The sequence below is a fragment of the Podarcis filfolensis genome (assembly GCF_964270895.1).
Source record: "Podarcis filfolensis genome assembly, chromosome: 10".
Lineage (NCBI taxonomy): Eukaryota > Metazoa > Chordata > Lepidosauria > Squamata > Lacertidae > Podarcis > Podarcis filfolensis.
The window spans coordinates 29,312,205-29,322,904 of record NC_139612.1 but is presented as its reverse complement, the minus strand read 5'-3'; the positions used below and the strand labels follow the sequence as shown (position 1 = coordinate 29,322,904).

Here is a 10,700-nt window from a genome sequence, read left to right as displayed (position 1 = left end):
GCTTGGGGCAGATGCAGGAGGCTGCTCTTGCGACGGGCACGGGGCGGGCTGGGCGGCTGCCTGCGTGAGGGACCCTCGGCGGAGAGAAGAGGTCCTGGAACTGGGACGTGCGGACGAGCCCGGGGCGCCCGACCTCTCGCCCGTCTGGGGACCTTGCACCCCGCAGGAGCAAGGGGTGGGCTGGAGAAACAGTGTTCCCCCCTCACCCGAAGGACGCGCCATCTGCCGCCTCATCGGGACGTGGGCGCTTTCTCCCCGCTGCCTGTCTGCTTGCCCGCCCCAGCCACGCAGATGGTTCCGCGCGCTTTCAGGGGAGAAGGAGAGCGAGGTGCCGTCGAATCGCCCGCCTGAAGCAGCAGCAGCAGCAGCGAGCTAAGCCAGCGACCTGGAGAACTACGAGCAGACTGGCTGCGCTGAAGGAAGAATTTTCCCTGCCCGCTTTATTCCCCGGGAAAGGGAGCAGAATGGAGGGAGGCAAAGTGGCCGAAAGTGGCCCCGCGTGCTGAAAGCAAAGCAAACTAACCACAAATGGAATAACAGAGCGCGGGGAGATCTCTCTGCAATAGTCCGGAGTTGTTGCTCTTGCTTTTATTTTTCTAAAAAAAAAACCCTCTCTTGAGTGGATCGGGGCGTCGCTGAGCAGCCAAAGGGCGGAGGGGCTGCGGGACTAACTTGCTTTTTCGGAGGGGCTAAAGAAAAAGAGAGAAGGTTGAAAGCGGCGTTTTTCTCTCGCGCGCAACCCCCCCCCCCCTTTAACGTTTTGTACGGTTGTGGTTTGGAAACCGTGCAAAGCAGATCTATAGCACAACCCCCAAATTCCGCCCCCGTTGGCCTTCTGGTTTGTTTTGAACTCGCCTCCGAATCCTATTTAGACACATAAAAGTAGCCCGCTCTCTTTTGAACCAGCGCTCTCTCCTCTCCTCTCTCTCCCGCCCCCATGCCACTGGATGCTGCAGGCGAATTTGGGATTTGTAAGCGATGCAAGTCCGATAAAGCTGGAGTTTCCCTCCGGGACCTGAAGGAGGATCGCTAGGTGGTTCCTTAAGGAAGCGGGTCTGCAGGTAGGTGAGGAAAGGCGCCGCCGCCGCCGCCAGGGCTTCCTTTTCCGCATGGGCTGGGCTCGGCTCAGCCGCTCCTGCTCCCTGCTTAGAGGGCAGACGTGAGATCTCTTCAAGTGGATTAGTTACGCGCCTTTTAACGCCCAGTAACCAGAACCACCCGCCTCTACTTTCACTAGTGTGGTTAAGAGGGAATATTCGTGGGTTTTTTAATGTCGGTCGGTTCACGCTAATGGGTGATGTGGGAACTGCAGTTGGTGAGGTTATTCTGGATTGTTTAATCTGGAATAATAATAAAAAGGCTGTGTGTATGTGCCCTGGGGCTGTGTGGGCATTTGGCATAAGGTGGGAGACGTGGAACCTGGGTCCCCTTCCTCGTCTTAACACAGTAAATCTCTCAACCTGAGAAGCTGTCTTTTTACATCTGGACAGAGTTTTGGGTAGGTGGTGTGGTGGGCAGAAGAGAGAAGTTGTGGAGAAATGTGACCTCAATATTTGGGTGCATACCTAACCCTGGTTAGTTTATACCTTTGTAGCATTCTTGAACTGTGCTCTGTGGAATCCAGGGTGGATGTTTGGCAAACACCCATTGCAAGGTGATGGATGAAAAGGGGACTGTAGCTTTACTAAGACCTTGTTGAGTCGGAAATCTTGTGATGGTGGTTGTTCTAGATTAGCTAACACAAAGAGTACGAGGTGGTGGTTTTGTGCACAATAAATGTATGTTCTTGAAAAGACTCCCACCCACCTCCCCACTTCAGTCTAAGAGAGATTCCCAAAAACCCAGTGGTGGTAAACTGTCTACCTCAATTCCAGTTGATTCCTGCTTGGTTTCTAGGGAGATTTTAAAATATATTATTTGAAGAAGTGTACTGGGCTTTGGGATACCTGGGATACCAGGTAGATCTAGCTATGGTGTGATGAGTGGGGTCTGAAAGAAGGGGAAGCAGCCCCCAGCAGTAAGGTGCAGAAATAAGAATTGTTTCCCCCCTAAATAAAAATAAGCGACATTCTCTTCAAATAAGAAGGCATATTGGTGTGAAATGGCACTACATTTGTGTTTAACTAACCCATATGTACTGCAGCGTGGATCAATGAGATGTGTCAAGTCTTCTCTTTGAAATCCTCACACTGTCTGTTCCTTATTATTTTAATCCTCACCCTGCATCCCCCCCCCCAATATCTGCAGGAGGAGATGCGGGGGCCATCTGTGAGAGACTATTGATTTCTCTGCCTAACTCCTTTCATAAAGAGCAAGGCTGGTAACTTCCAGAGCCTCATATATCCTGAGATTTTTTATTCTGTTTGGAGACTAGTCGCTTTATTGAATGACTGGAGGGAGAGGTTAAAGAGTAGAGGAATTGTTTTATGAATCTCTGGGAAAAAGAGGCTTTATAAACCCTGAGGTTTGATTTCATTTATTCCTGTGTAAATACTTTCCAAGTTGTGCCTTATGCCTTTTTTGGGGGGGGGGGTCATCTGTTTTGCTTCCTTCCATTTATTAGACGTATATTAGATTAATGTGGATTTCCGTTTTGACCGGGTTAGCACCTACTATTTAACAGTGAGACTTTCTCAATGCCCCTCCCTCCTTTTCCAAACACCTTTGCAAAAGCAGGAATTTTCGTTTCTCATACAGCTGTGGATCTGACTGTTGGGAGCAAAAGAGGCAACTGTTTTGAGTACTGTAAATATATGTAGTTATCCTGTTAATCGTTTTGCTCTGTTTTGTACATCCTTTTCAGCAGTTTGCACCTGTCTGGATAACTTTTTAAGTTTGTTGTTTTAACTGTAGAGAACACGATTCATAAGCTCTATGATAATATTAGTAATGATAATTTTTTTCTGTCTCCTGTAGAAATACTGTAATATTATTATTATTTTACAAAAGCCAGACAAAGCACTTCAAGGTGTTAAGGTATATTTGCAGCGTAGGGTTCATTTAAAGTACCTGGTTTATCAGTTGGCCTTAGGCACAGACATTTAAGTTGTCATCAGATTTACAACTTACTTTGTTAATCAATATAAACTAAAGCAAGAAGTTATATTAACGTATAATTATATTTGCAGACTCTTCAACATACTTACTTTGAACTAAGGCTCACCAGTATCAGTGTAGCATATTCCCCTTGTAAATATATTTAGAGAGCTGAACTGCCAAATATTTTTAGAGCATCAAAGCAAATGAATAACCTGCTTCCAAGATGACATACCACAGTCATTAGGAAACAGTCTTTGATATATTGTTGTATAATGAGGGTTCCACAATTTGCAGCAGAGTTTCTTTTTAATATATCCATCAAGTGATTTTGTAATTGGTGGAGTATTAGAGAGACAATGTTAAGTCTTTACTGCAAATACAATAATTTTTGGAGTTTTTACCCATGCAGGTCTTGATTTCTAAAGCTAACATTTTTGGCATTGTGTGAGTTAACTCTTTCTGTACCAAAACACAGTTGCGTCTTGTCCTAACAATCTTAAGATAGGAATGTTATTACTAATAGAGTAGCAGTATTATATATATGGCTGTGGGAGCAGCATGCGGTCAGGAACGGTATGGTGTCTATCTGCTAATATGTGCATTAGAATATCTTGATTCCACTCACAGGGCACAATCCACCAAGAAATTATTTTGCTCCAGCCCCAATTAAATGAATAGGTAATGCAAAATTTTTTTTGAAAGGGATTTCTTGGTATACTGTGTATATAATGTTTTTCATCAGAGACTAGATGCACCATTTTTGCATGCCTTTTGTGAAAAACATGGGTTTTTCAGCATTGCACTGGGGCAGACAGAATGTAGCAGCTATGTGGAATGGAAAACCACGTGTGCGGGTAAGATAACTGCATTAGAAAACCACTTGTAAAGAAAGGCAATATTATGATAGAAGATTCATAGGACCTCATAAAGATTTATGTTCAAGGAGATAGCCTGCCCCATTGCTCTGAAACTGCATAGCACTATTTAATAATCAAAACATTTGATAATTTTATTATAAGAACATCTGAAGCTTTCTATATGGCATCAAAGCACTGGTCTACCTAGCTAAGCATTGTTTATAACCTAACAGACAGCAGATGGTCTATTCTAATTGGCAGCAGATTTTTCAAGGCTACATGCAGAAAGAGTTCATGGAATCACTGGAGTTGGCGGGAAAATCGCTCTTCTAGGGATGAACTTCCATCAGATTAGGATAGCACCTCTGAATGCTAAACTGAGAAAAGACTCCGCTAAATGTTCAGTTGCATGCATACAGATAGGAGACTGTCTCAATGCCATGCAATATTTAATGCTATGGATTTGCCTAGATATAGAGAAGCATAGCAGTCAACTGGAAATCATATTGTACTGGGCAGATAACTGTGATTTATTCATATCTGGTAGTAAATAATAAAGACCTGTAGCTTAAAGTAGCTCTTTAACTTAGAACAGAGGACGTTATGCCATAATGTCGTCCAGAAACACATTCATTTTTCTTGCAAATTACAGCATTTTTTAAAAAAGGACTTGCATTCCAATCCTGTGCATTTTTACTTAGAATTCTGAGTAAATTACTGCTTGGTAAGTGTGCATAGGATTGAAACCTTAATGAATGAAACATGTGCCCATTTTAATTTGAGCAGTATTTTATTGAAATGTTTAAGGGTGCAATCCTGTAACCTCTTAACTGGGAGTAAACCCCATTGACCTTAACAGGACTTATTTCTCAGTAGGTAGGATTGCGTTGAGAGCTACATGTTTATTTATTATACATCTAAATAGAGAATTGTGTTTATTAATGATATTCAAATTGTTAACTATTAGAAACATTTTTTTAAAAAATAAAAAATACATAGTCTAGTAGTGTAGAAACTGTAATGTTTATTATTTTTTTACAACCCCAGGATTATGTGATCTACATGTTATATATGCATGGCGTCAATATGAACATACAGAGTAACCAGAGCAAAAGCAAAAAAAAAAAAAAAAAAGAGAGAAAATAAATTAAAGACTGCATGAATGTATGAAGGGCGATTCAAGATTCCGAAAAGCTGCTAGAGTTGTCTTCTCTGGTTTAAGTACCACTTTAGAATATAAAGCCGTATTGTATGGACAACAGTAACCTTAGAACAGGTTATTTTCTTTTTCAAACTGGCATTGCTCTGACAGTACAGTATAAATTTATTAGTTCCTTATGAGCTAAACACAAATTGTGCAATGAATAAAATTCCATAATTAAAACACTATGACAGATAATTGGGATTAACTCTCTCTCTCTCTCTCTCTCTTAATATTTATTGTGCTTCAACCCAAAACCCACTTACTAAAGATTAAGAAGCACTGTACTTCAGAGGGCTTCCTTGGAGCAAATACACACAGTATTTTTCACTGACCATTCAGTTTTTAAAATAGTGCAAGGGCATCAAAAATATTAAAAATCTTAGGAAAAGAATGACTATTTTGTTCCCTGTAAAGTAAAATATCCAGAATGATCAAGGCAGTAAACAGCCTTGATCAAGTCAAACACAATGCCTAAGCATACAACTTCATATTAAGGCATAATGGTCAACAAATGAGATAATGGGTTATGCCAGCATATAGCATGGTACAGAAAATTTACTAGTGTTCTCGAAATTAAAGCAATATATGTTCCAAAAATATGTAAGTTATGCTAGCAACCAGACATCTCTCGTGCATGAACGTATTTTCAAAGACAGTATCTTTATAGTAAAAGTGTTATCAGCTGAAAGTCTGGTGACTGATGACATCACTAATATCATAGCTTCTATCCATCATGGTTGATTCAGTCAACCTCCGGTTCCCTCCTACTGCAGACAGACCATACAGAGACTTGTGCTCTAATTCTGCAGAAGTCGCTATCCAGCTTCTGATAAACCTTGTATTACCAGTTGCCTATCAAAAGGAAGCACAAAATAATCATGTCAACCTCAAGTGCTCATCTAAGACTGTAGTGCGAAGCTTTTCACTCCCACAGGAATACAATACAGTTGGGTTTTGTGCTGCTTCTTTCGTACAATGTATTTGGAAACACACTTTGCAGACAGCGAGATAAAATAATAAGATACTACTTTGTTGCAGCTGTGAGGATGGTACTCATTATACGTGCCTAAAATGGAGATACTTTGTCAAGAAAGGATTGCAGTCCTGAATTCCTTGCAACTGTAGTGTGATATATGCGGAAGAAATATAATGCAGCCTATGCGGGAGTAGGGGGGGAATCTATAAATTGGTTTCTGTGGTCCTTACATAATGAGAAACTCTTAGACATCAGAGCCGTCACTGTTCATATGCGGCAAGACTTTAAGCAGGAGCCTATTTTTTTTATAAACGTTGGAAAACAATTACAAAATTAGTTATGTATATATTTGAAGAATGGGACAATTTGGTATTCCCAGGTTATCAGAATTTATACACTCTTAAGCATCTATAGTTTATTTTCAATGTTATTGTTAACCCCTTTAAAACTTTTGTATGTTGTGTACTGCTAACACTTATTGAGGTGGCTTGCCTAGCATGAAAAAAATTATCAACATAGATAACAGTTTCTACCAAAATAAAGGAGGTGCACGGCCATCAGCACGTCCATACTTAAAAATCAACAAAATCCACGAGGTACCAGTTGGACAGCAGACGTTTTTACGTAGGTTGCCCAAGACTCAACAATGCTGGTACCAGGAAAATGGATATGTGGAGGGAGTTCCATAAATGAGGTGACACAAAAAAGTTGTGCCCACTCATGTTGCTTCAGAAAGGAGAACACACAGAACTGACTCTCCAGTGAAGATCTGAACAAATGGGCAGGCTCGTTTTATTTTGGTAAATGCAGTTTAATTTCAAAGTATAGTGTTATACAGTATAGCCAAACCTACCGGACAATAGTATAATGTACGCTATTAAATCTTCTGAGAGCTAAGGAGAGACTGTCCATTACTGAGGTAGTATTGGGAAGTGTCTACTGTACTATGAAGTAAAAAGCAATTGGTTACATTTACTTTTGCTGAGAAATTCATATAATCATAGAATTGCTTCTGAAGATGTTATGGAGCACTGTTTTTTTTAAAAAAACAGAACCCCTTTAGGATTGTGTTTCATTGTGTACATTTTTAAATTAATTAAGCACATGCTTATTCCCCCTTCTTTTTAAGAGTTGTTTCAAACAGGGAAGTAGTACCACATGCTCTTCCTGGACAGTACCATTTCAGATTATAAATTGAAAACTGCATTATTGAATTCTCCTGCTTGTTATTTTTCAACTCCTCCAAAACGAGTGTCTTGAAAGGAAAGCTAGTATCTTGATTTTAGTCAAGCTTTTCCTCTAACATGCTGTACTTCAGCATGCAGGGAGAGTTTAAAAACAATAATAGATGCAACCTTCAGATATGTGATAGGCACAGGAATGGTTGCACCTTCTACTGTCTTGTGTACAGTTTCTTTGTTAAAATGATAAGCTAAGGCTATATTCCTAGGGGGTAAGAAAAAGGGAAAGGCTATTGCCTTTATGGCTTGTTTGTGAGATTCCCAGAAGCTTCTGGTTGGCCACTGTGGGAAAAACTATGTAGGCTGTTAGTCTGATCCAACATAGCTCTTTTTACATCATTGTGTGGATAGGCTGCCTTCTAAAGTATTGTGTTTAAAGAAATGTTCCCTTGGTAGTGATTGATTTATGATGGCTATTTCACACATCCAGTGGTCAATGCCCATATGTGAACTCAGCCACAGTAATAATGTTTTATATATCAATAAATTTGCACACCAGTACTGATAAGAGTGTAATACTTGGTATTAGCGTTTCCCAAACTTGGGTCTCTAGCTGTTTTTGGACTACAACTCCCATCATCCTTAACTAGCAGGACCAGCGGCCAGGGATTATGGAAACTGTAGTCCAAAAACTGCTGGAGACCCAAGTTTGGCAAACATTGCTTTAGAGCCTTTCCCATCAGTAATGGGTTAGAAAATATTGGAAGGATAGTGTGCTCTGTGCCAGGCAACAATTGCCGTTATGCGGAGTATACCATTTTGTAGGACCCTTTTGTAACGACTGGAAGTGCATTATTTAGCTTCCTACTGCTTAATTTGAGCTAGGTCTTCCCATAGGGGCCTGGTTTCAATGTGTGGGGTTGGTTTGTATCAGATGAAGAAGAGAATATATCTGAACATGTGTAGAATGTGCTTCAGCCTATTTGTTCTTGGATTAGGAGGCAAACTTTCAGACATTGCTGAGAGGCAAGAGTGTAGAGACAATGATGCTTCATTATTATTTTTTATAAAAACAAATGTGTATGTGGTACAGTGGAACAACACTATACTGTACAAGAGGAAAAAATACATTGAGAAAAAACTTCTAAAAATTTACAAATGCCATGGGAATTGTATTACAAATGGCATGGGAAATGATGTTACAAGTATTATCCAGTACAGTGGTACCTCGGGTTAAGAACTTAATACGTTCTGGAGGTCCGTTCTTAACCTGAAGCACCACTTTAGCTAATGGGGCCTCCTGCTGCTGCATGATTTCTGTTCTCATCCTGAAGCAAAGTTCTTAACCTGAGGTACTATTTCTGGGTTAGCGGAGTCTGTAACCTGAAGCGTATGTAACCTGAGGTAGCACTGTAGTTCCCTTTGACAGCCACCTAGGTATATACTTACAGACCCTATTGAGGCATGAGACTGAACACGTGTGAGCTTAAACTGGGAAGGGATTGAGGGTTGTACATGTAAGACCTCCCAGTATCTCAGTGCGTGCTGACTCAATGTCAGATCTTTAATGTAAGCTGCATTCCTTACTGTGCAAATGCATTCAGCCAAATGCATATAGAAGCCTTTTACAGACTTTCATGCTTAGAATGTAAAGGTCTGACATGGAGCCATTGTGCATAGGGAAAGTTGAGGGCAGGTCTTGTGTGCGTATCCCTGACCCCCTCCCAAATTTAAGACCTTAAATGTTCGTTCAAACATTGCAGTGGATTCTAGTTGTGGAAAAGAGTCCATTTTCTCCGGAATAAAATTAATTAGGCTGTTGGCATTGTTTGGAAAGTGCAGTATTTCCATGATACAAAGTTTGTTTTTTAAAAGAAGGAAGTAAATATAACAGCGAAATGTTTTTGAGATGTTCATGACCTTGTCCTTTGCAGCTATTATGCGCAGGGTTCTGCTAAATAAGAAATGCATTGAAATTCTGCATAAACATTATCCAGATTCTGTACTGAGATTCTGTACTGAGTTTCTCAGGCTCGATACATGTTATGCACTTTTGCTCCTATATTTAACTTTGCAGAACTTAATCATTTATTTATAACCTTTCCTCCAAAAAAGCTGAATTGGCATACATGCTTATTATCCTCCAGCCCTGCAGTGTAGATTAACTAAGAAATAGTGACTGGCCCCCAAACCACTCAGTGAGCTTCCTGGCTGAGTAGGGATTTGAACCCAAGTCTCCCCAGTCCTCGTGTGACACTCTAACCATTATACCACACTATCTTATTCTGCTCCTGCTGCTCATGGGGAAGGGGGAAAGAAGAATAGCCCCACCTTCCAACCTCTTGAAATCATCTACTGATGCTCCCTCCAGAAATGGGAGTTTTCACTAACCATTGCCTGTCTTTGCAGCCAGGTGATCAATTTGAATTTTTTTTGCAATTTTCTGTGCTTGCATGGGGTAAAATAAACACACATTTCAGCTACATTCTTACAAAGAATATGAATAAAAAATATTGAGACTTTCTGGTATTTGGTTGAAAAGCTGGAAAAATTGCAGAAAAGGTCTCAGCTCTGACCGAGAGTGCTTTGCAATTTGATCGTTTGAACTACTTTAGACTAAACACTTTTATATAAGTGATATGTGTTTTCTCCTTCTGGTGACATGCGTCCTCCCTTATTAAATGCTGCTGTATCTCTTCTTCTGAACTATTTGCTCTTTATTCATCGCTGTGTGGACTTGTCTCATCACCATCAGCGTCTCTGTGAGCTTTCTGAACATCAAAGTTGTTTTGCAGTTAGCGCTATCACGTAACTGTTTTCCTTTCCCCTTATGCCAACTTTTTATGTTATGTCAGCGCATAAATAAATGTAAGTCATTTGCATTTCTAAGTTACCTCAGTGCAGAAGGCAGTTGTAAGAAATGCCCCTTTTCACATAGAACATTGGCAGGTTGTATTTCTGACCGTTAAACTTGGACTAGCTACAGTGGGCTGCTGAAATGGAATCATCTTACCTATTTTTCCTTGAACAGGATAGGTAAGAATCATCTTACCTATCCTTGAACAGGAGCCGATTTAGAAGACTATCAGAGATGGGAAATAGGACATACCTTTACTTCCTGTAATGGAAATAACTTGTATGCCTGCAACTCAAAATAACAATTTTTAAGTTCTGATGATTTCAATGTGGAAGAGTTAAGCATGTGCTAACCTTTTGTTGAAAACAACAAGACTTGGACATATTTAACTGGAGGGTTTCTGCACTCCTTTTACCTCTCCTTCTTTAATAAAACATTTTTTTTAATTAAAAAAACCCCCACGTTTTGTTTTAAAAAAGCAGTTTATCTTAAAATGTCAGCATGTGTTTGTCTTGTACTGTTGCAGCTGAATCAATGTACTCTAGTCGGTTTCTTTAAAATGTCCAGGGAGAAGTTGTTCCAATAA

The 10,700-nt window shown here is 40.3% G+C and overlaps 1 protein-coding gene across 3 annotated transcripts in view; it reads left to right on the top strand.

Annotated features, from left to right (window-relative positions):
• The first annotated feature begins 201 nt into the window (after positions 1 to 201).
• Positions 202 to 10,700, top strand: part of TAFA2 (TAFA chemokine like family member 2) — a 137,404-nt gene continuing 126,905 nt past the window's right edge. For 2 of the 3 annotated variants that reach the window (XR_014539292.1, XM_083574767.1), the window contains exon 1: positions 202 to 1,061. The gene's annotated coding sequence lies outside the window, so the exon portion shown is untranslated. Of the gene's footprint in view, positions 1,062 to 1,294; positions 1,499 to 10,700 lie in introns of those variants that run through there. The other variant, XR_014539293.1, reaches the window with a different exon arrangement.